This window comes from Chiloscyllium plagiosum, unplaced genomic scaffold (genome assembly GCF_037043375.1).
Source record: "Chiloscyllium plagiosum isolate Xiang-an unplaced genomic scaffold, Cpla_swu_hap1 HiC_scaffold_7, whole genome shotgun sequence".
Lineage (NCBI taxonomy): Eukaryota > Metazoa > Chordata > Chondrichthyes > Orectolobiformes > Hemiscylliidae > Chiloscyllium > Chiloscyllium plagiosum.
The window spans coordinates 88,733,335-88,758,764 of NW_028270145.1; the positions used below are offsets into that span (position 1 = coordinate 88,733,335).

Genomic DNA, 25,430 nt, shown 5'->3' on the forward strand with positions numbered 1-25,430 from the left:
TATTTTATTTGATTTAACTTATTATTGTCATGTGTGCTGAGGTACAATGAAAACTGTTGTCTTATGTCCTGTCTCCCTTGGTCCAAGATCACCCCACATATATTTGGGATACCACCCATGTCCTCCATCTCCTCCATGATTTTCAGGTCCACGATGCCTCGTCTTCACCATGAACACCGAATCCCTGTATACAGGCCTCCAAGCCCTCCATTTCTTCCTCTCCAATCGACTCAACCAGTACCCTTACACCGGCACACTCATTCGATTGGCTAAACTAGTCCTCACCCTCAACAATTTCTCTTTCAAATCCTCCCACTTCCTCCAGACAAAAGGGGTAACCATGGACACTGCATGGGCCCCAGCTATGCCTGCCTCATCATCAGGTATGTGGAATGGTCCATCTTCCGCAGTTACATTGACACCATTCCCTGCCTTTTCCTCTGATATATCTATGACTGTATTGGTGCCACCTTGTGCTCCCATGTGGAGGTTGAATAGTTCATCAACTTCACGAACACCTTCCACCCTGACCTCAAGTTCATCTGGACCATCTCCAACACCTCCCTCCCCTTCCTGGACCACTCTATTTCCATTTTTACCAACCACTCAACACGGACATTTAATTCTAAACCACCGACACCCACAAATACCTGGACTACACCACCTTCCACCTTCCCTTCCTGTATTAATGCTATCCCTTCCTCCCAATTCGTCCATCTCCACCGCATCTGCTCCCAGGAGGATCAATTCCACTCCAGAACATCCCAGATAGCCCCCTACTTCAAGGACCGCAATGTCCCATCCCACGTGGTTAACAATGTCTTCCACTGCATCTCCTCCACTTCCCGCACATCAGCCCCTGAACCCCACCCCTCCAACTGCAACAAAGTCAGATCTCCCCTAGTCCTCACCTTCGACCCCCCCCCCCCCCCCCCCCCCCCACCGCCCATCTCCAGATACAACACATCATCCTTGGCCATTTCCACCACCTACAATCAGACCCCACCACCAGAAATATATTTCCCTCCCCACCCTTATCTGTGTTCTACAGAGACCATTCCCTCCGTGACTCCCTCGTTAAGTCCACGTCCCCCACTCCCGGCACCTTCCTTTGCCACCTCAAAAGGTGTAAAACCTGCACCCACACTCCCCCCTCACCTCCATCCAAAGCCCCAAAGGATCCTTCCACATCCAGCAGAGATTTTCCTGCACCTCCAAACACATCATCTACTGTGTCCGTTGCTCTTGATGTGGTCTCCTCTAAATTGGGGAGACAGCATGCTAACTTGCAGAATGTTTTGGAGAACATCTCCGGGACACACGTACGAAACAACCTCGTTTATAAAATCATGAGGGGCATGGATAGGATAAATAGACAAAGTCTTTTCCCTGGGGTCAGGGAGTCCAGAACTAGAGGGCATAGGTTTAGGGTGAGAGGGGAAAGATATAAAAGAGACCCAAGGGGCAACTTTTTCATGCAGAGGGTGGTACGTGTATGGAATGAGCTGCCAGAAGATGTGGTGGTGGCTGGTACAATTGCAACATTTAAGAGGAATTTGGACGGGTATATGAATAGGAAGGGTTTGGAGGGATATGGGCTGGGTGTTGGCAGGTGGGACTAGATTGGGTTGGGATATCTGGTCTGCATGGACGGGTTGGACCGAAGGGTCTGTTTCCATGCTGTACATCTCTATGACTCTATGACTTACGTGCTTTACAGACAGATCATACCATACAAATGCTTTAGGGTAACAGAACAGAATGCAGGATACATGTGAAAGCTGCTGAGAAGATGCAGAGAGAGATCACTATTAACATTTAAGAGGTCTATTCTAGAGTCGATAACAGCTGGGAACGAGCTGTTTTTGTATCTATTCATCCATGTATTCAAACTTTGATATCTTCTGCCCGATGGAAAATGGTGGAAGAGAGTATAACCAGGGAGGGAGAGGTCTTAGATTATGTTGGTTTCTTTCTCCTTACCGTCGGAAATAAATACAAGAACAATTGATGGGAGGCTGGTTTGCAAGATGATCTGGGGTATGTTCACGCCTCTGTGTTTCTTGCAGTCCCACACCACGTTGAATTCTTTCTTTGGTGCAAGAGTCTTTTTGGACATGCTGGATTTCCTTAGCCTCCTGAGGAAGTAGAGCCGTTGTGTTTTCCTGAATGTCGTGTCAACATGGGTGGACCAGGACAGATTGTTGGTGATTGCCACTCCTGGGAACTTGATGCTTTAGACTGTCTCCACCTCAGCAACATTGATACAAAGAAGGGCATGCCCCAGCATCTGCAGTCCTCACTTTCTCCACAAAGAAAGGCATGCCCTCCACTCTGCATTCCACTCCACTCCTAAAGTCAATGATCAATTCCTTTGTTTTGCTGACATTGATGGAGAGATTGTTGTACTTATACCATGCCACTAAGCACTTTATCTCTGTGCTGTACTTCATTGCATCGTTATTTGAGATCTGACCTACAATGGTGGTGTTGTCAGCAAATTTGTAAATGGAGTTGGTATGGAATTTGGCCTCTCAGTCATGTGTGTAAGGAGCATAGCAGGGGCCTGAGCTGCAGGCAGCAGTGTTGAGGATTATCATGGAGGTGTTGTTGCCTATCCTTATTGACTGCAGTCTTTTAGTCAGGGAGTCACAAATCTATTTACGGAGTGGAGACCAGAGACATTGGTCCCAGAGATTGGAGATGAGTTCGTTTGGAATTATGGTGTTGAAGCTATTATCAATAAGTAGAAGCCTGACGCAAGTATCCTTGTTGTCCAAATGTTCCTGGGATGAGTATCAAGTCAGAGAGATGGCATCTGCCATGGACCTACTGCCTAATATCAATCATCTTGGCATCAGTCTTTGCCATCTTCCTCCTTCAATAATGAGACATTTTTCTTGCAATTACACAAAAAGAGGGATTGAGTATGATCGAGATGGAAGAAAAAGTCATTAGTGGTGATTTATGGGTAGGACAGGTGGTAAGGTGTTTCCAGTGAGTGAGTAGGAAGCACAAAGGGCAGAACGGATCAGTACCTTGGCAGGTTGAGATGGGTGAGTGCTGACATATAACAGTGAAAGTTGAAGTCCACAAGCTTTGGTGAGATGCTTGCACATTGATAGTCTTGGAAACATCCTTGTCCTTTATATTATATTGCACAAAGGAAATTACACTTACACTCATGGAGTATAGAACACCATTAACCTTTTTCTCACACTCTTGAGGATTGTAATTAACCCTGGGTAGCTCATTGCCCTGGGTCACTTCTCCACCCATATTGGCTGTCCCTGGTTTGCTATTTGGCAGGAAACAGAATGGCCCTTCTTTTCACATCCAGTCTATGAGCACATCCTGATCTCTGTCAGCAGAACAAGGTGCTCATTTCCCTTTCTTGGACATGTCCTTGGTAAAAACATGAGAGCAGCAGTGTATAAAGGCCAGATCCTGGCTTTCAGCATCTGAAGTGCTGTAGAGCTGGGGTTTAAATTTAGTGCCAGCAGCATGATTGTCACAAAGTCCTCGAAGCGTTAATCACTTCTGCCTCTCTTGCTGCACGATTCCATCAGATGGGTACCGGAGAGTCCCATTGCAAAGTTAATGAGCAGAAGATCGTTGGAGAAAAGTTGACTTGCCATCGTGAATCTCACGCTTCCAAAAAACTTTCAAAATAAATAGGAAAATTCAACCCATTGCATCATATTTCATTATGCCATAGGTGATACACAATGTGAACTTACTCTATCTGTTGCTTTAACAGAGGCAATTTATAGACTATTGTAATTAAGTTAAATTAAGAATTGAGAAATTCAAAACACATTAGTGTTTTTTGATCATTGGATATAAAATAATTTCTGGACTCAGGGTAGGTGATTTTATTTTAAGTTGCAACTTTAAATTCATCAATGCTTTATCCATCTTACAAACTCTGACATGACTGAATATAATGGTATATATTACTCACTTTCATTTCATGTTTGAAATCTCCAATCGTATTTATAGTAAGTAGGTGAAGTACAAAATATTGCACACATCTTCAGAACATTGCAGGGAATAACAAATAAAAAGCTGGTCGCATAATGGTAACATCACTGGACAAATGATCTGGAGCCCCAGGCTAATGTATTGGATACATGGGCTTGAATCCAAACACTGGAAATGCTGAAATTTGAATTCAATAAAATGTGGAGCTGACTTTTGATTGTTGAAGAAACTCACCTCCTTTGTTAATATTCTTGAGAAAAAGGAGCTATTCTTTAGGGTGGCGTGGTGGCGTGGTGGCTCAGTGGCTAGCACTGCTGCCTCACAGCACCAGGGTCCCAGATTCGATTCCAGCCTCGGGTGACTGTCTGTGTGGAGTTTGCATATTCTTTCTGTGTATGCAAGTGTTTCCTCCCACAATCCAAAGATATGCAGGTTAGGTGAATTGCCCATGTTGTTCAGGGATCTGTTAGGTGCATTAATCAAAGGTAAATGTAGGATAATAGGTCTGGGTGGGTTACTCTTCGGAGGGTCAGTGTGGACTTGTTGGGCTAAAGGGCCTGTTCCCATATTGTAGGGATTCTTTGAAAACTGCTGTCATTACTTGGTCTGGTCTACACAGAGAGTAAATAGTGAGGGCTGCAGATGCTGAAGATCAGAGTCACGAGTGTGGTGCTGGAAAAGTGCTGGAAAAGTGCAGCATCCGAGGAGCAGGAGAATTGATGTTTTGGGCATAAGCTCTTCATCAGGGCTTATTATCCATGTGATTCTCCTGCTCCTCAGTTGCTGCCTGACCTCCTGTGCTTTTCCAGCACCACATTATTGTCTACTTACCATGAACAAATTGTAAAATTAAAGTATACCCTTCTGTCTGACCCATCTGTCTGTTTGGGCATTCCATTAGGTCTTGGCTGACCTGCACTCAATACAATTCTTCCAGCTTGATTTATAGTCTTAACTATCGACATCAGTCTGGAAAATATAATCTTGCCTTAACATCTAAAAATGGTTGAGGTAGAAATTTCCACTACCTGTTGTCCTGAGGAAAAAGTGTTTCCTGTTTTCAGTTGTAACTGGCCTAGCTTTAATTTTCAAATTTGTCCCTTTTGTTTTGCATTTCCCTCAGCAGATGAAATAATTTCTCAGTAGTAACCCTATTAGATGTCATTATCATTTTAAAAACATTAACCTTCTAAACTCAAGGATTACAAACTTGATGCACCCTAATAATTTAAAGCTTGGAGTCCTGGTTACATTATGGTGAATGTGCTCTGCAGACTTTTCAATGCCAATATATATCCCCTGAGATTTTTTTTCTCACTGGGCACAAACTTGAATATAAACTCCCAGAAAGAGTCTGAACAAGGATATTCAATAGAAGCTATCATTACCAATGAAGTGATGATTTGGAAGTTGGACTGGGGTGTACAAAGTTAAAAATGATACAATACCAGGTTATAGTCCAAAATCTGATGAAGGAGCAGTGCTCTGAAAGCTAGTACTTCCAAATAAAACAGTTGAACTATAACCTGGTGTTGGGTGATTTTTAACTATTTACCGATGAAGAGTCTTGAAATGGGGTCACAGTTATTTCAGCTGAAACAGTAGTAGGTTCCACATAGTGAAGGACCCACAAACAGAAAATAAGATAAATGAACAATTAATCTGTTTTTGGTGATATTGGCTGAAAGTGAAATATTGGCTACAAACTGACAGAACTCCCTGTATTTGTTCAGGGGTCTATAATAACCATAACAACAATTAAATAGAGATAGAGCCTTGGTTTAACTGCTGAGTGGAAAGATGGAACTTCTGATGATGCAATGTTCCTTCAGTATGCCACTGAGATATTTACCTCACTGATATGCTTAGATCCTGTTTGAGATATGATCACGCAACCATTGTTTTTCAAGTAAGAGTGGCATCAAGTGAGCTAAACTGGCATTGCTTTAGGAACACAGAAACCATTCAGTTGAATTTCAAACCCGAGATGTACATCCATGCCATGTTGATGAGAAACTGTGCCACTCAATTATCAATAGCTCTAGCCACTGGAACAAAAGTTGCTTAGAAACCAGTATTACAATGAGACGGGTTTGGATTTCACCATTACTGCAAGTATAGACAAATACTCCAAACCTAACAGCAGAGGTTCAAGAAGATGGCTCAGCAACATCTAACGAAGAAGAATTCAAGACAGGCAATTAGTGCTTGCTGACTGATAAAGCTTACCTCCCTTGAACTGGTGCTTGAGGTTTAAAGACCTACAAATATGATATTAGTATTACAGAGTGTAAGCATAAATACTACAGAACATTTAAGACATAAATCACACCTTTTTGCATGCTTTCATATCACCTAAATGTAGAGGTGTGTTGGTATAAATATTTGATTTTACCAAAACCCTTCCTACAAAACACAGGAATACACATGCATGGAATTCAATATTTCAAAATTACCTTAATCCTTTATTTACAGTTGTTGAAATGCTGAAAAAATTAATTTTTCTTGGATTCACTCCAAATTATCCAATGTTAAGAATTTACATAAGGAGGCAGATATGTAGATGTCAAAAGCTGTGCTTTAACATTCATTGATAAATTGCCTAGCAACAACGTTAAGTCCAAAAAGAATGCCCCAACCTTTCCCACACACCTCAACAGACAGGTGGATTTCGTAAAACTAATCATATTGATGTCTTTGTTGAAAAATTAACAATCAGAATGTAAACTTGGTAAATTATCCACCGTTTGCCAAAGAATACTGTAAGATTTAAATTTCATAACCTTCCTTAGTAGATATTTTGTCAAAGTAACAGTGATGATGCATCATTGGCTCTATGTGCTGTGCCATTAGACTAATATGAGAAGATCAAGGCAGTTGGCTCACTTTGTCACTAATACAGCTGCAACAATTTCAATATTCCACTCCTACCAGAACAGTCTATCATTCTTAATATTCTTAATACAGTATAATTTATGGTTGTGGAAGGCTCACAACATTGATTTGTGCCCAGTTTGACCTAGAGGAAGCAACTCAAAACCAAATGAAATAGTAAAAAATATCTTCAGAAAAGTGCATCTCCTGTGACATTTATTACAAGATTATCTAGTAAATAAGCACAGTAACAAGAGCAAGTCAGAAGCTAGGAATCCTGCAGCAGATAACTCACTTCCTTACTCTCCAAAGCCTGCTCACAATCTGCAAGGCACAAGCTAGGAGTGTGATGGATTACATCCCACTTGCCTGGACATATGCGGCTCCAATAATTCTTCAGAAACTTGACATAATCCAGGACAAGGCAGCCCTCTTGATTGGCACCACATCCACAAGCATTGATGCTCAGTAGCAGCAGTGTATACCATCTGCAAGATACACTGTAGAAATTCACCAAGGTTTCTTAGACATCACTTTGTAAATCCAGGACCACTAACATCTAGAAGGACAAGGGCAGCATGTACATGTGAAACCACCAAGTTCTGATCCAAGCTGCTCATCATCTCAACTTGGAAATATATCATGGTTTTTGGGTCATAATAATGGAACTCCTTCCAAAACTGCATTGTGGGTGTACCCACAGCAAATAGACTGCAGCAGTTCAAGAAGGCAGCTCAGCATCACCTTCCTGGTCCAGCCAGCAAAACCCACATCTCATGAATGAATTAAAATTTCAAAACAGAGCTGGAATTTTCTGAGTTTGAAACTTAATTTTGTTTTCTAATACTGCTCTGTATTTCATCTATTTGGTAAGATATCAAGGTCAAGAGTATAGTGCTACAAAAGCACAGCAGGTCAGGCAGTATCTGAGGAGCAGGAGAATCAACATTTCAGGCATAAGCCCTTCAGGGTTTTTCCTGGGTGATTCATGATGAAAGGCTTATGCTCGAAATGTCAATTCCCCTGCTCCTTGGATGCTGCCTGACCTGCTATGCTTTTCCAGCACTACACTCTCCACTCTGATCTCCAGCATCTGCAGTCCTCACCTTCCCCCGGTAAGATATCATGGGTGATTTGGACTCCATTTTGAGTCAAACACAATGACTTGGCACACGCGCACACACACAAAGATTAGTAGACATTTTAACTCAAAATTATTATTGTCACTTTCCACATCTTATTATATTTTTCAAAACTGGATAAGACCATCTCTTCCATTCTTCAATCAAGATGTGTGGAAGTTTTATTTTTTATTTGTTAGTTCATTTGTTATTAACAAATCTAAAGAAAGGATGAATTTCATACAACTTGGTACACAGATATGGAATGGGCCAATGTAGAACTTATTCATTCTTGGCAAAAATACACATCCATGATGTTATTCTTTTAAGAATGATCCATTAACATTGGGAAATGATGTAAATTAATATTTTTAAGAATATTGTGAGTTGCTTTATTTAAACAGTTGTTGATTGTCTCAATGTGTGTGCTGTAATTTGTCAATCTTTAAATGTGAACAGAGTTTTCAGAGCAGGTTGTTCAATAATAAGTGGTCCACAGTCTTCTCAGGAATATAGAAGTTCTAAATAAAGGAAACTTTTTTTCAACACTTTAGTAACAGAGTATTAACCAGGCTAAAAGAAAGACTTGAATAATTATAATTAGATTGAGTTAATAAAATATGTTGGAAGTATGTGTTCTCCTGAGCACCTTCTTTCCTTGTTTTGTTATTTATTTTAGTGACTTTTTATTGTCAGTTTATACCTATTGCCTCATTTATTGAAAACATTTTGTGGTGATGTTCAGTATAATATCATTTCACTGTTACAGGCTGCAACTACAAATAAGTATCTGTATGTACCTCTAAATGAGAAAAAAATCTAATTCTGGGAAATTGCACTGCACTCACTTCAGAAACTATTCGCTTCTTTTACAGAGGTTTTATTGCAAAATATTTTCTATTGAAACATTCTCCAAGGAGAACCACACTGGTATAAAATGGGAACTCTCGTATTGTCATCTCATACTCACTCGTGTAGTTTTGTATTTGCTTGTGGGTTGGTGAATTGGAAACAAAAATGAGAAGAACAAATGTCTACTGTCAAGGGGCTATTCTAACCTTATTGCAAGGACAGTAGTTGTTCCAAAACACCCTGCTAACCTCTATAATGCCTAATAACATCAAGATGAAATATTCTACTCCCAAAGATATTGCATATTGCATTATAGCTTCTAAATGTTCCACCAATTTTAATTTTCTAGTTATATAACCAGTACAAGGTCATCTCAACTTCATAACATTGTAAATTGCAGCTCTATTGTTTTAAAACAGACATTTTGGGAGTCTTTTTTTATTTCTTGCATGTTGAAAATGCACAACACAATGGTAAGCTCTGCTGTGCATTTTAGGTACCTGGAAATGTAAAGTGTTAGAAAGTGAAAAGGAGATTGCAATTTAGGAGAACTTTGAAGCCAGACTAATTTTGCAGAATAATAAGGAACAGCCTGTTCTTAATTCATTCAACTCCGGTTCATATGTTCCCAGTTTTTAAAGGATATATAACATTTAATGAATCAGTTTTGTTTTCTCTCAGAGCTAGAGTTTCCTGAGTGCTTCCCTGGCTGAGATTATTCATGTTTAAGCCTAACAAAACAATGTTGCCCATAGTCAACTGCTAAAAGTTGGACACAAGCTCTCTAGGATGTTGATTGTTCTTTAGGTTTTCCATTTTTCTCTGTGGAAAGCACTTGCCTACAATATGACCATTACTGTTTGGAATAATTAATAAGAAATTTGAGAGGCCTTGGTATGACTGGTTGTCCATAGGCAATAAGAGGAATAGTTTTGATGGGATGCATAGCTCTTTGTTCTTTCCTTCACTGCGTATACTGCTCTTAGTCTATCTCCTGGAACTGCATGAACAGCTAGCAATAGGAAAGGCTTGGGAATAATTGACTGGCTCCTTTCCTGTTTATGTGACAAACAGCTTCCAGAATTATGAGGAGGGTGGGGTGTATTTGAGGGTGAGGGAGATAAAGCAACAAATCAATCCAATTCTTTTAACCATTCCATTGGCACATTTTTTCAAAGTGTTCTAGTCAGGTATTTGAATTGTTATTAAAATATCATGTACAAATGCTGACCAAATACTTGAATGCCCTGATCTTAGTTTTTGCTTAAACAAATGTTTTCTGCATTATTCAAGTTATTAGCTGGTATCCAAGTGACTGTATTTTCCCAGCTTTGGAGATTAACAGTTCTGACCTGCAGCCTATGAATGCTGGCAAGAGGGCTGATCTTTTGTTAACCATGTCATTACTCTTGTGTTTAGAGTGGTGAAAGGCAGAGGTCACAGCACATAATTGTCCAGTGATTACTTGACATGATTTCTAACTACTGGACATTTAGATGCAGGTATAAATGGTTTGTTTGGGAAAAATAATTAAAAGCAATCCTGGCCAAAAAATAACTTTTGAAATGCCAAATCCTATATGGGGAACGCTCACAGAGCATTATGAAGATGAACCTTGTTAGGAACAAATAGCAGACAATTGCACTCATTGTAATAAATAACAAAAAACAGTTGTACTTCTATCAGTTTCTTTTAAATTTTGAGTGTGATCTGTGTCTGTGTAAACAGAAAAATGTGCAGAATCTGTGCCCACTTTGTAAACAGTGCATAAGCTTTTTGCAAAAAGATTACCCATGGGACTTAAATCAGAAAATTCATTCCAGATGCTGTGCAGGTTACATTGTTCAATGGATAATGTGTGTTCCAGCAGAAACTGAATAAGTAACTGGGTTTGTTTGTGAACATTTTAACCATTTCATTTTGTTTATTTCATTTCCATTTATTATGACCACTGTTTGAGAAATATTCTCACCTTTCTGAGTTTTGGATTCTATTCATTGGCTATACATCACAGAAAGTTTTGATGTCCTTTTGCACAAGAATTCTTTGAATCTCATCTGATAGAACAGCCAGTTCTATTTTGTCCAGTCAACAGGGGTTTTGCCAACAGGTTGGAGAACAGATAAGGAACCTGCAATAGATCCTTTGCAGTGGTTTGATGTATTCAAATGCCATTCAAGCACTTTAGGTGGTCACCATCAGGCCTTCTCTATGATTGAGTTTCTTGATAGTGGAAGCCCACCAACAATGGCCAACTAATCACAGGCCAGAATCTCTTCAGCTGCCAGCACAAACAAGCCCAATAGCTGCTATTGGCATTAAATCTATCAGGGACCCAAGAACATTGTGAGGGTGGGATGGGGACACAAAAAGAGGAACTAATTGGAGAAGATCCTGGATGGATGCCAGGTTCCGTGATTGGGACTGACAGTACCTGACTATGAGGACCCACCTATACAAGAGGCCACCCAGCAGGGTTTGTCGAGCAGCCTTTTGAGGGGATGGGAAAGCCACATTACTCCTACTTAATCCCTGATCCACTGCTAAATTGCAGTAGGCAGAGGTAGAATGAGTGTCAATTGGCTCATTCATGGGTCTCATTAAAATCCTGACACTGGAATCCCACACCAGTTCCTTCTGTCTTTTGACTTAATCAGGGGAAATTGTTGCTGCTGCCTGGAGACTGGCCTTATTAAGTGGGCCTAACCTACCATGTTAACATTGCCACAATAATTAAACAAATTATCCAGCATTCTAGAATATGTTCTGCTTGGGAAGTTCAGCTTTTGCAGTTGGCAATTTGAATTAAAGATATTTATCAGAACTTGAGTAAATTCTGTCCATCTCTCTTGAAGTAATTTGACATCATCCTAGCCCTCTTTTTCAGGCCCTTGGTGTTAGTGGCTCAAAGTCTGGGTAGATGCTATAAGCTCTCTTGTTAGGTAAATGGCACTGACCTGCAAAAACTGATTGCATAAGGGCAACATGTTCGTGATCATTCATCTGGTGCTGTTACTGCATAGTTAAATGCACCAGTGAATGTGCAGGCGAGATACAGTGCAAGTTATTTTTACGAAATTACATTTTCCGAGGGAGTTGCCTTGTCAGCATGTGGCTTGTTCATAGCTGGAACTAGAGGGTGAGACAATGATGACCAATTAGTTTGTATAACTGATTTAATTATGATTAATATGACCTGTAAACTGCAGTTTTCAACCACTCAGCAGCAGCAGCCTGTTTAGATATTTGATCAAAGGCTTATTTAAGTTATTTAACTTAATTCTGAAATGGACTGAAATTGAAATTAATTTATGTTCTTGTCCTAGTATTACTCCCAGAAGATTTTTTTTTAGTAACAAGCTACACCCTGTATAAAAAGATAGGATTCCATTAAAGTCTTCACCCTCCAGTGGTAATTTTGCAGCAGCCTTTGGTACAAAACAAACATTTGCTCATTTCTCAACTTGGATTTCTCTAATAATTCATGGATAATGATTTGTGGGATTGTTCACATTCCCACTGTACATCTATTTAATTTACATTTTACTCCTGAATTATAATACAGCTATGACATTTTAAAGTAAACAGAAATATATATTTGCTAACATTCAAACTCTACTTTGGTCCAATTTTAACTATAGGTTTCTATTTGTGAAGGAAGTTTTGAATTATACACAGAAAGAAGATCCTGTCCTGAGATGTTAAGTAAGAACTGGTATGTTGTACCAATGCAAGATTACAAAGAGACCCTTTTGAAAATATAATTATGTCTCAAACAGCATAATGCATGTTGTCACATGATGCACAGTGCTGCTCAGCCATACAATGGCTTGTGCTGTCAACTGCATTAAAGATACAATGTTATAGGGGCGCCAGTTGCTCAAAAATATTAATTATTTTTCACAACATTTGATTTCCTTTCTATTCCCTCTATTCCGATCTTTTGCATAGTTTCCACTCACTTTCCTGGGCTGAAAAAGTGCTATTTTGGCATTTTAAATGAGACAAAACTGAACATTCACCAACTCAGCAGAAAACACCTTTTTTCTTGTAATCCCGACTTCTGCAATTGGTTTGGTTCATATCTCAGTGACATGACAGAACGTATTCATTTTAGTGAGTGAACAGTGAGGAGTTTAAGGAATGCAAAACCTTAAATTTAAGTAATTAATGCCACTGCAAGGAAACAGATGAAAATTTTACGCTCGCCAGTCCAAAACAATGGTTCATCTCAAAAATCTAGTTGTAGACAAGTCTTGTTCACTGAATTACTGTTGAAGTTATACATACCATGACCAGTGCCATTTATTTCTTGTTTCTGACATATCTTATCGTTTGTGAAACACACAGTCTTGGTGAGTTATGTCAGTTGTATAAGACAAATTTTCATTTCTGCAATATTCTTTGTTCTCAACATCTTCAACTAGCCAAAAATTCTTATTATATTATGCAACAGACAGTCTGAAAGCCTTAGTGAAAGAATTTCAACTGCAGATAGAAAGCCAAGTGAAGCAAGGGGCAGAACAGTTTTTTTTGTTGAGAATATAAGAAGTACAGATCAAGATGGGAAAGCTCAAAGTCCGTTTATTTAGAACATTTTGTCAGATGAAATTCCTTTATCTCCTTCTGTCGTTTTTCTATCTTCTTTCCCTTTTTGCCCATCTGTAATATTATTTTTTCATGTTTACGCATGAATTGCTTATGAGCTGTACTAGCAATTTGTGTCTTCAGTGCCAATCTCCTACACATGGTTTTAGGTTAGAAATTCTGGATCAATAAATTGAGTCACACCTAAACTTGAGTTTGCATGGTACAAAAAATACAAAGTTAAAAATCACACAACACCAGGTTATAGTCCAACAGATTTAATTGGAAGCACACTGTCTTTCGGAGCGTCGCTCCTTACCACCTGATGAAGGAGCGACGCTCCGAAAACTAGTGTGCTTCCAATTAAACCTGTTGGACTATAACCTGGTGTTGTGTGATTTTTAACTTTGTATACCCCAGTCCAACACTGGCATCTCCAAATCATTACAAAAAATACAGCAGTCTGCCCATGTGAGGAACTTTTATCACTGCCTCTCTGAGACCAAACCTGAGTTGCAATGTCACAACAATAATAGATGATATTCAATTCATAATTGCTTTCTCTTTCATCTGGGGAGTGAAGAAATGGAAAAAGACACTAGAAGTGGGCAGAAGAGCAATAACTTGATTGAAGTATGACACTGCAAATGGACGGAAGAGGTGCAGAGAATTTGAAGAAAAAGAATTGAAAAGTGGGAGTGAGAGCTATGACTAATTTAAATGGAAAATGAAATATGAGCTAATATGGAAGTACACTTACAGTACAGAGCATGAGTCAGACAGCCAGGTACATGGTGACTAGCTTTACAACCACCATACTAGTGGAAAGAAATCATTGACGGATGTTGAAAATATTTTCTCACAGATGTTAGACATTTCTGTGGATAACAGCAAATCATTGATAGAATTCAATCTGTGTTGACCTGTGCAATTGGCATGCTATAGTTTAATACTACCTGTAGAGGTGTTTTATAATCCAAACTGTTAGACACAAGAAGGAGGGTAAAATATGAAGAGGATGCAGAGATGCTTCAAAGTGATTTGGACAAATTGAGTGAGTAGGCAACTGCATGGCAAATGAAATTCAATGTGGATAAATGTGAGGTTTCTGGTTTGACAACAAAACAGGAAGGCAGATTGTTATCTGAATGGTGATGGATTGGGAAAGGTGCACTGAAGCTTGGGAATCCTTGTACACCAGTCACTGAAAGTAAACCTGCAGGTACAGCAGGAGATGAAAAAAGCAAATGGTATTTTAGCCTTCATACCAAGCAGATTAGCATACGGGAGCAAGGATGTCTTGCTGCAGTTGTACAGGACATTGGCAAGACCATATCTAGAGCATTGCATGCAGTTTTGGAAGAATGAGCTGGCCATGGAGAGTGCAACAAAGGGTTATCAGACTGATTCCTGGGATAGTAGGAGAGACGTAGGAAGAGAGAATGAATCTGTTAGCACTATATTCGCTGGAGGTTAAACAGGTTAAACGTAGGAAAGATATTCCTGATGTTCTGAGAGTCCAGAGCCTGGAGTCACAGTTTAAGGATATGGGTAGACCAGTTGGGACTGAACTGGGCAGAAATTTATTCATCCAGAGAGTGTTGAGACTGTGGAGTTCTCTGTTACAGAAAACAGTTGACACTAAACACAAATGATCAAAGGGCATGGTAAGAAAGCAGGAACAGGGTATTGACTTGGATGATCAGCCATGATCATATTGAATGGCAGAAAGGGCTCAAAGGGCTGAATTGATACTCCTGCTCCTGATTCTACATTGTTTGGTACAAATTATCAGCTGTACAAATTAAGGTCTTATGATGTCTCTGTAACTACAGAGTAAACATCAGAAACAATAAGTACATATCCTTGGAGTTAACTATAAATATTATAAAGGTAAAGGGTAACATTATATTGGTGCAATGTAGGGTCACACCCATGAATCTTCATATAAATTCACAATCCAAATATGCTTTCAGGAAATGAGATAGAAGAGAGTCCTCTGTTTCCATGCAATGATGGTGAAATAGTGAACATCCAATTTCTTTTGTGTTCATACTGAAACTTATACAAGCCTTTGAATAGGTTTCCAGGCTGGTTCTTATTAAGCCTCAGGAATAAAAGACAAAAGGGAGGTACTATTTTATCAACTAAACGTTACTCACAAATAGTTTGTGGAGTTAGTTAAGAGAATTGGAGTTAGCACCTTAGGGAGCTAATGTTGAATGCCAATTCTGATGGTTGGGTGCAAGGTTTGCTTTCCAGATTTTGAATATTACAAGTAAAATTAATCTGGATAGTTTGAGAGTAGTTGCCATGAATCCACATTATGTAATTCCCTCTAGAATTCATAATTGGCACAAATAACAATAACAAAATGAAATACAGTTTTTCTTTAATTGATAATGACGATGGATAAAATTGTAATGGTGCCTTGATAAACTCCCACATGTCTGGAACATGTATTCAATATCCTGAAGTCTCCATCTCAACAGCATGCCAGAACCAGTCAGATAAACCTTGGACTAACATGTGAATCTCAATGTTCAATATGAGAGGTGCAAAAGTTAAAGTGTGAGCCAATGTCCCGCTGTTTTGGGTAAGGACAGCGAAAATCATGCATTTAATAACCAAAAGCAAGTTCACACAATTTTTTGTGGTGCCTCTATTTCAGCTGCATAACATTTTAATTTGTTGTTTGTATTAAAGTACATTTTTAGATTAAATCTATCTTCTTTTTGAAACTATAACAAGGAATTGGGGAGCTAGTTTGGTGCTTTTTCCACAGTGAAGGGCTTGTTACCATCTGTTTGTGTGTCCACATTAGGAATTTGTTCCCACTTTTCTAAACTAGCTGGAATAATAGCAATTGTGCTGATCATGCAGAATATCTACTTCCAGAATAATAAGGAGTGGAATCTCTCCAATCCCGGGACCTCATCGCATTGGAAAAAATGTTGAGACATTTATGAGTGACCAACAGTAAGAGGATTCCTAACATTGTGAGTGAAAAGTCTCATTTTCCAACCAAGTGCTGACTAACGAGGAAAAGCTTTCACTATTCAGCTTGCATTAACGTTCCCAATATAAGGTCAATGCGCCTCATTGATATGCAGATTGCCATTATTCCATCTGCCAGATAGAAGCTAGTCAGTGTCAATTCCCATCAAGCAAACTTGCTCTACTAATCCTTCAGCTTGGACACAAGGCATTAACATCTCAAGGCACATTCCCTGAGAAGTGACCACATTCACACCCTGTCCACTCCGTGTCCCTGTCATCAAAGTGGGTTAGTAAAATTCCTCAACACACCTGGGGCAATTAACAGAAACCCTATCAGAGCATTGGACTGCGAGCATTTGACCAAAGCATGGCTGTGCTTTAAAGATAGTGCCAGCACTAGGAATCCCAGCTGGACCTGCCTATGGCAAGTGGAGAATATGATGAGTAGCCATAAGGATGTGGTGCATAGAGGTTGGAAAGATAGCATGAAGAAATTCGTTATCACTTGCAGAGAAAACACTCCCATTAAACTTGGCAATAAACTTGACACTTAGGTGTTACCTAGTAACATGCAGCCCACTGCATTTGGCAAATTCTGACTTTTGGACTGGAAAGCCTAGGTAGAATATGGTTGAAGATATCTGAGACCAAAGCGTAATAGTTTTACTTTCTCTAATTACCTAACCACTAAAAAGATTTATATTGCTATGACAGCCTCAAGACCCTCCAAAACATTTCAAAGTTGATGAAGCTCTGTCATTTTTGCAATCGAATCGTAGAGTCATACAGCACAGAAACTAATGTGGGAAAATGAAGCAAATATGGGCAGCATGGTGGCACAGTGGTTAGTGCTGCTACCTCACAGCGCCAGAGACCCAGGTTCAAATCCCACCTCAGGCGACTGACTGTGTGGAGTTTGCACATTCTCCCCGTGTCTGCGTGGGTTTCCTCCCACAGTCCAAAAATGTGCAGGTTAGGTGAATTGGCCATGCTAAATTGCCTATAGTGTTAGCTGCAGTGGTAAAATGTAGGGGAATGAATCTGGGTGGGTGCGTTTCGGTGGGTCGGAGTGGACTTGTTAGGCCGAAGGGCCTGTTTCCACACTGTAAGTAATCTAATCTAATCAAAGCCAGGGATAGGGGAAAGGAGGATTCTGAACAACACTGGGACAGTACTCTTGCCAGATACATAAATAGACAGGGAGTAGAGGGAGATGGGCTGCGAACAGACAAAAGGTTTTTAGTTTAGAAAGGCATTATGTGTCAGTGCAGTCTTCATGGGCTGAAGGGCCTACTCCTGTTCTTAGTACACCACACTATGGATGGTATTTAATGGCAGTGGTTGAGGTCATACTTGCCAGTTGGAGAGCGACCTAGAGTCATGCATTAACTCTTTTAGGGAGGGACCAATGTAATAAGTGCCACTCACGTACTTAATCAGCCAAAAGTGGGCATACCTCAAGATCAAGGACTTTGTCATGCCTAGCGAGAGCTACCAAACAATCAAAGTCTGGGGCAGCTCTATTGTACCTGCAGTGCCACTGGTGATGCAGTGCTGGTGCAATTGCAGCACCCAGCCACAGTTTAGGATTGTCACAAGATCCTAAACTATGTAAAGAGATATGCCATAGTGGTTAGTGATTGTTAATAAAACCTCGAATAGATTCTTTAATTATATGCCACCTTGTGTGTGCCACCAGGAGAGGTTTGCAAAGGTAGGAGGCTCAATAGCAAAGGCAGGGCCATGGCTTACAGTGGACAAAAAACCTGCATGGCCATGAGCACAAGTGCCTTAATTATTTGTGGGCTTAATCGAGGTGAAGGTGGTTAGGTGGCAGGGTCCTAATGCCACAATCATTCTACCTGGGAAATGCTCCCACCAATAAACTCACCAGGAGGAAAGGCATTAAATGCCATTGTGTCCGATAGATCAATGCACTCAACATTGCAAATGGAGCATCTAAATATAGCTAATTGTTTTTAAGAAATTATTCTTTTCAGAAACTGGTTTTGTTCAATGAGAACACAAACAGATGTGATATTGAGAAGCCCAACCATTTTTTTCATAGTGCTTGTCAGAGTTTTAAAATTTTTATACCAGTTAAGGAAACTGTAGTGAAGAGAATTTCCTTTTGTCTGACCACTCCTACTTTTCCATGTGTAAGTTTATCAGTTTCTGCTGTAGCTCAGTGGTAGACTGAGATTTCCAGCTCTCGCCCAACTCCAGATACTCAGGACTGGATTTTCTGCACAGTTGTGTCCATCCCACAGACCCTTAAAAAAATGACAGGTGAGACCCAGATGTAGCAATCCTGCCCCGATTTCTGACAAATTCCATTTTTGCAAGTGAGAGAAAAAGCCAGAGTGTATTTCACATAGAAGGGTTAGTGTAACTCTACAGGACCATTTGTACTTTGTGCTGAGTTCCAAAAGATCTTGTTTTGCTGTTCCAGTGGCCTTTATCCTTTACATGTAAGTCAAGAATTTAACAATTAGGCCTATGGCTCTTGAAGGTTAGATGAAGTGTGTTTAACTGTCAGGAAGATTTTGACATTTCCTCCTTGTTAAATTATGTAGACATGGGCCATGGTGGTCAGTGACAGTTAATAAAACCTTTACTAGATTCTTCAATTATATGCCATCTTGTTTAACTAGTTTCAATGGAGCATCTTGTTGAAATTTTCCATGGGTTGTTAATGTGTAGTTATGAATGATTGGCTGAGTCTAAAAAGAAATAATTTATTTGCATAGGGGTATCTGAGTTTGTAAAATGATCAACTGCAGTTAAAGTACTAAGGAATAAACAGGTGATGGCTTCTGTAAGTAGCTAACGATTTGAAGAGATTGAAAAATAATAATGTTTAGTTGAGTGATAGATCTTGTCATAGCAAGTCTGTATAAGGAGAGTTGAACTGGGCATTTTAAAAGTTCTTTTTTCATCTCCACATGTCTCCTGAGGCCTGTACATGCTGGATACCAGTCGTGGAATAGGATCTATGATGAGTCATGGTGAGATATCTCAAAAGTATAATTCAACAGTCAGTTGTCATGGAGAGTTTTCAGGGCCAGATGAGGTGGCTTGTGGAGTGAGAGGATGTGAGGGGAGACATCATTGGGCCTAAAATCATCTAAAATGATCAGAACTATGACTCAGAGAACAAAAATGGGTCTTCTAATCAGTCTGTCTCAGTTCTTGACCCACAGAGGAGGTGGGATTGTTTGGGAAACTTATGATGCAGACAAAGCCACATAGGTGTTCACAGGGCAGATAACTACTACATCTATATTGGACTGTGTGTGACACTTGCTGTTTTTGTAATAGCAATATTTCTGTCTTTTTATGCAGGAACAAGACTTCTTCAGGGTTGGTCCTATTGTTCATGGGATTTGGTCCCAGCAATGTAATCTGATTCTGCAAATATAAACTTCAGAATATCACAGTGGAGCACCTGATTTGTGGGCAGGTGGGTGAAGTTTGAAATAAAAAATATTCTGATATCATTTAAAACTTGCATCTGTATGGAAACAATGCAATCTCAGAAAAAATCAAAATCTGTCGGCATGGATCGGCAGCATCTAGAGAGAGGAAGATACTTCTTTCCTTCCAAAAATGTTTCCAGATATGCAGAAGATTTCCAGCAATTTCTGTTCCAATCTATCAGTATTGTTTGTTATGAAACAATTATAATAATCAAGTTTAGTTTCATAACACAAAAAATGAAATTGCTGGAAAAGTTCGCAGGTCTGGAAGCATCCGTGGAGAAAAATCAGAGTTAACCTTTTGGATCCAATGACCCTTCCTCAGAACTGATGATAGCTAGGAAAATGTTGATTTTTATGCAGAAGATAGAAAGGGAGGTGGGGTGGGAAGTTTGGGATGGGGTGGTGGTGGGGTCGTGGGTTTAGGAATAGACAATATGTAGAGATGGACACCAAAGAGGGAGAAGGACAATTGGACAGACAAAGGAGTATAAAACAGTCAGGCTAGGAGGATGAATGGCTATTAATGTTGACTGTTGGTCGCCAAAAGTAGGTTGTGTGTAATAGCAGACTATTTGATAATAAGGCCTGGAATATAGAGGTTGGGGTAAGGACATGAGAGAAACTCAAGCTCTAAAGTTGTTGAACTTGCTATTGATTTCAGAAGGCTGTAGAGTCCCCAAACAGAAAATGAGGTGCTAACTTGCACTGAGCTTCACTGGAGAATTGCAGCAAGCCTGAGACAGAGAGGTTGGCCAGATTAGTTTCACAGTTACCATTGTGATAATATCCTGAAACATATTCTGTTCCATTAATTGAAGTCAGTGAAATTTTATCTTAGTAAATATTGGGAGTAATACAAAAACAGATAGCAATATATGTTAGTGACTTCTAAGAAGATTTGTAGCTCAGGTCAAGGTTCTGGATGTATATTACTCTGGATACAGGTTTGCTCGCTGAGCTGAAAGGTTAATTTTCAAATGTTTCGTCACCAGACTAGGTAACATCATCAGTGAGCACCCGAATGGAGCACTGGTTGCATGGCCCACTTTCTATTTATATGTTTGAGCTTCCTTGGATTGGTGATGTCATTCCTTGTTAGCTGAAACAGCAGCTAATTAACTTGATAAACCCTATACAGACAACAAGCAAAATAATGTCATCTATAAAATACCTTGCAAGAACTGTAACAAACACTACATTGGACAAGCAGACAGAAAACTAGCCACCAGGACACATGAACATCAACTAGCCACAAAATGACATGACCCACTCTCACTAGTATCCTTACATACGGATGAGGAAGGACACCACTTCAACTAGGACAACACATCCATTCTAGGACAAGTCAAACAGAGACACACATAAAAATTCCTAGAAGCATGGTATACCAACTGGGACTCTACCAACAAACACATTGACTTGGATCCCATTTACCACCCCTGAGAAAAAGAACATAAGAAATGATGTCACCACAGAAAATGACATCACCATAGGAAATGATGGCACCACAGGAAATGACATCATCGCCCCAAGGAAACTCAAACGTATAAATAGAAAGTGGGCTACACCACCAGTGCTTCACCGGAGTCTCACTGAAGATGTTTCCTAGTATGATGACGAAACGTCCAAAAATGAACCTTCCAGCTCAGCAAACAAACCTGTTTCCAGAGTAATATATGTGGCCACACTACCATTACAGTGATGCAAAGACAAGTGTACAACAAAGCACACTTAGAGAGGTATCCACTGATTTAATTACATGCAGGAAAAGTGAAAAATAGAGAGTGCAATAAACCACAAGCAAGCAGACAAATTGAGTCCCATTGCAACTTCAGACATTCTGCTTCAGACTGACAAAAACAGCAAATACAGCCTCGTAAACTACAATATGTTAGTTGTCTATGATCCATCCATGGATTACAAACTGTCCAGGCACTGAGGACGAAATGTTCACCCTAGTAAGCCTGGTGATGATCCAGGGGTGAAGAACTGATGCTGCTTGCTTTTCACAGCCTTGTGACTATATATTACATTTACAACATTCCTGCTACCCTGCATCATTTCTTTAACACACAGTAAAAATAAAAAGCAAATTAAGTGTTAAAGTTCATGGAATCCATTTAAAAAGCTAGAATTTTACTTTTATTTGTATGTGGGAAAAGTGTGTCCTTTTCCTACATTCATGTTTGACATATTCCAGCTATCCATATGTTTTTGTATCTGGGATGCGAGAGCGGAGGAGAGCTTCCTCTTGGATGCTCCCTGTTTTCTTTCGAGGAGATGACATTCCGAAGCTGTTTCAGTTTCTTACAGGAAGTGGACTTTTGCCAAAAATGATTAACGCTGAAGTAGCATAACAGTTCCAGAACTAAGGCAATTCCACAGGAGTCCTGGACTTGACATTATTTCAAACACATGTGAAATATTGTTTAATAAATTTGAATAATGGAAAGATAGGATGAATGGTTCTTGGCTTGTGTTATAGTGGTATTCTGCAAACATAGGAGACTCTCTAGCACTAATGACTGAAAACATCTATGTAAATAAACTTGTGTACACTTTATTTGAATAGTTTATTTTGTAAAGTCAACAACTGTTGAGTATTTCTGGTATAATGTAACCAAACCCATCAATGAAGCCAATTATGACAACACCCACTTGGCAGTTCTGTAGCAAAATAATAAAAGAGCAAAGCCCTCATGCAATGCATTCTGCAGTACCCTAAGTTGGTGATGTCTTTACACAGCTATTCATCCTTCAGGCTTTTTTATGATTTTAAAGAGCAATAATTTTGGACCTTTATTAAAAAAGCTAAATTAATTCAGATGAACTGAAACTGTATCTTGTCTCTGTTGGAACTTCTGTTGCAACTGAAACTTCTTCTTTTAGAAGCTTCATTGTTGCCACTTCTTAAGTGGAAACTAAAACTGTTTATTTCTAAAGGGTGAGAATTATCAACCAAATAGGAAGCTTGATTTTTGGCTAAAGACAAAGTATGTATATTTGCACTCAAAAAATGGTCTTGTGGTCCAATTGTAGTGTCTCTACCTCTGGACACCAAGGTGTGGGTTTCAAGATCCACGTACCCTGGACGTGTATAATAATATGTCCACACAAGTTAATTAAAATAACTGTTAGCTCTGAATCTGTCTTATTAACCATTCTCTATTATTATATTTAATGTAAAATATTTATGTTACCAATAAAAACTGGTATAAAAGTTCACAGTTTAAGCAAATCTCTCCAGTCTGAGTGTCACATTCTGCTGAAGGGCCCAATTCCAAATGTAAAGCTTAACTTCAAATGTTGACTGATGCATAGACTATTTTCAACATCTTCAGTTTTCAAACAAAATTGCACTTCTATCATTTGGGGTTTGCTCTTTCTCTGCTTTTAGACCAGTTTGGCATCCATGCTGATATTTCTTGTACCGATTGATGCAGATCTAATCTAACGCTGTATTATATGGGAGCATAAATACAGATACAGATTATTGAGAAACTTGCTGTCACCCTCCTGAGGGCTGGTAACTATGGAAATGTTTTCCATATGCCTACAAGTTGTAATATCGCAACAACTATGTGATGTCATCGTATGGCAATGAAGTTGACTTTATTTTTATCTTATAAAAACAAATAAAACATGAATAAAATTAGCTTATGGTACTCTTGTTAAATACTGCTCTTAAAGGGAAGGAACTAGTACCTCAACCATAGGAATAAAAATTATATTTTGCGGAGTTTGTTTCAGCACTTCAAATATTCATGTTTCATGTAATTAACTGTTGATCATTAGTTCAGAAAATTGTGTCACCATCATTAACTCTTGAATTTTATATAATGCCAGAGAAATTAAATTTTTCTGAGCAGGACAATCCCTTAGTGAAACTGTCCTATCACAATTGAAAAGATTACAGATAGGAAAATTAAATTGCATTGCTATAGCCTCATCTCCAACCTGGATAATGTATCAATATCAGCTTCTTAATTGTAGTCTTGTTGCTTTTGCCCCTTTTTCAGTTCATGACATCATTTCAATATTTTGAATTCCCCAATCACCTCTTTCATTTTTTTGTTGATAAAATATTTGGACATCACAAAAAATCTCATTGCCAGGAGATTGAACAAGAGTCATTATACATCGCTTATCCTCAATGTGCTCAGCTGATCCTAAGATCTTGCAAGGACAGTTTATTCTCCATTGTGAATAATCTTTAAAAACATACAATGTTGTTCATCTTTTTTTCTAAGGCAGTTCTTTTCCCATAGGTTTAATCAAGCATATGACATTTAGTGCAGGTATGGAGGCAAATGCTAAAGATGGTTTTGGATGTCTGGCTTTATTTGAGAAAATTAAAGGGGTTTAATTTGTTTTCGTTGGAAATGAAAAGACTTAGTGATAGCCTGGATAAAGCTTTAAATATTATGAAAATGATCCAGGAAAAAATGTTTTTTGTGGTTCAAGTACAAAGTGTCAAAAGTCTGAAGTAAACAGTCACTTCAAGAGAAGAAAACTCAACTGTTTGTTTTTAAACAAACAACCTTTATCATAGCCTTGTAAACTAAATTAGCTACGAGATCTATTAAGCACAAATATAATCAACCAGAAGCAAATTATTCTACTTCTGATATGAGAAGTGACCAAGTAATATAACATTGACAATGATGATGATCTGTAATTATGTCACATATTTGATGTGGTAAAAATATTCAAAGGCACTTCACGAATGTAATTTAAAACAAGACCTGCAAGGAAGCATGAAAACATGTAAAACCAGGAGCTTGGTTAAAGACATTAGTGTGAAGGAGTGTTTCAAAGGAGAAAAATGAGGCAGAGAGATGCAGAGGGATAATGAGAGAATTCCAGAGCTTAGGTACTAAAGCAGAGCAATCAATGATGAAATGACTAAAATTGGATGCACAAGAGGTCAGAATTAGAGAGACAGAGATATTTCAGAGAATTGTGGTTGGAAAAGATTTCATAGACAAAAAGGGGCATAGTCATGGAGGGATTTGGAAACAAAGATGAGAATTTTACATTTGTAAAGCCTAACTAACAGCCATTGTGGCTCAGTGTGCACAATGGTGATGGAGAATGGGCAAAGAATAATGAAGAGAATAAGTATTTGTCTAAATCTACCAAAAAACATTATTGGGGCTGAAAGATTATTACCAATTCTTGAAAGTTATGATAAATTGCAACTGTAAAAGAAAATCATGAACTATTTCCACTAAATTATTTGCTAAATACTTTTCTTTGTCAAAAAAAAAATGTTGGGAAATCATCATTGGTATCTATTTATTGTAGTCAAGTCATTGTTTTAACAGGATCAGAAAATGGTGACAAACAGCACATTTTAAGCAAGCAGCGACTACCGGTTCACTATACTGTGACAGACACCACAGCCTGCTTGTAAACCCACCTTCTGTCAAAGTGCGCACTGCGGAAATCTCAATGTATGCCGGTGTATTAGTAATTTATCCAACCCTCTGCTTCAGACTGTTTAAAGTTTAATACTACAGTGTTGATC

At 39.0% G+C, this 25,430-nt stretch overlaps 1 long non-coding RNA gene across 2 annotated transcripts in view; it reads left to right on the forward strand.

The window, feature by feature from the left end:
• The window catches only part of LOC122551732 (uncharacterized), a 67,327-nt gene that overhangs the window by 25,385 nt on the left and 16,512 nt on the right, over positions 1–25,430 (forward strand). For both annotated transcript variants that reach the window (XR_015757721.1, XR_015757720.1), the window contains exon 2: positions 19,764–19,881. This is a non-coding gene — a long non-coding RNA (uncharacterized LOC122551732). The remainder of the gene's footprint in view (positions 1–19,763; positions 19,882–25,430) is intronic.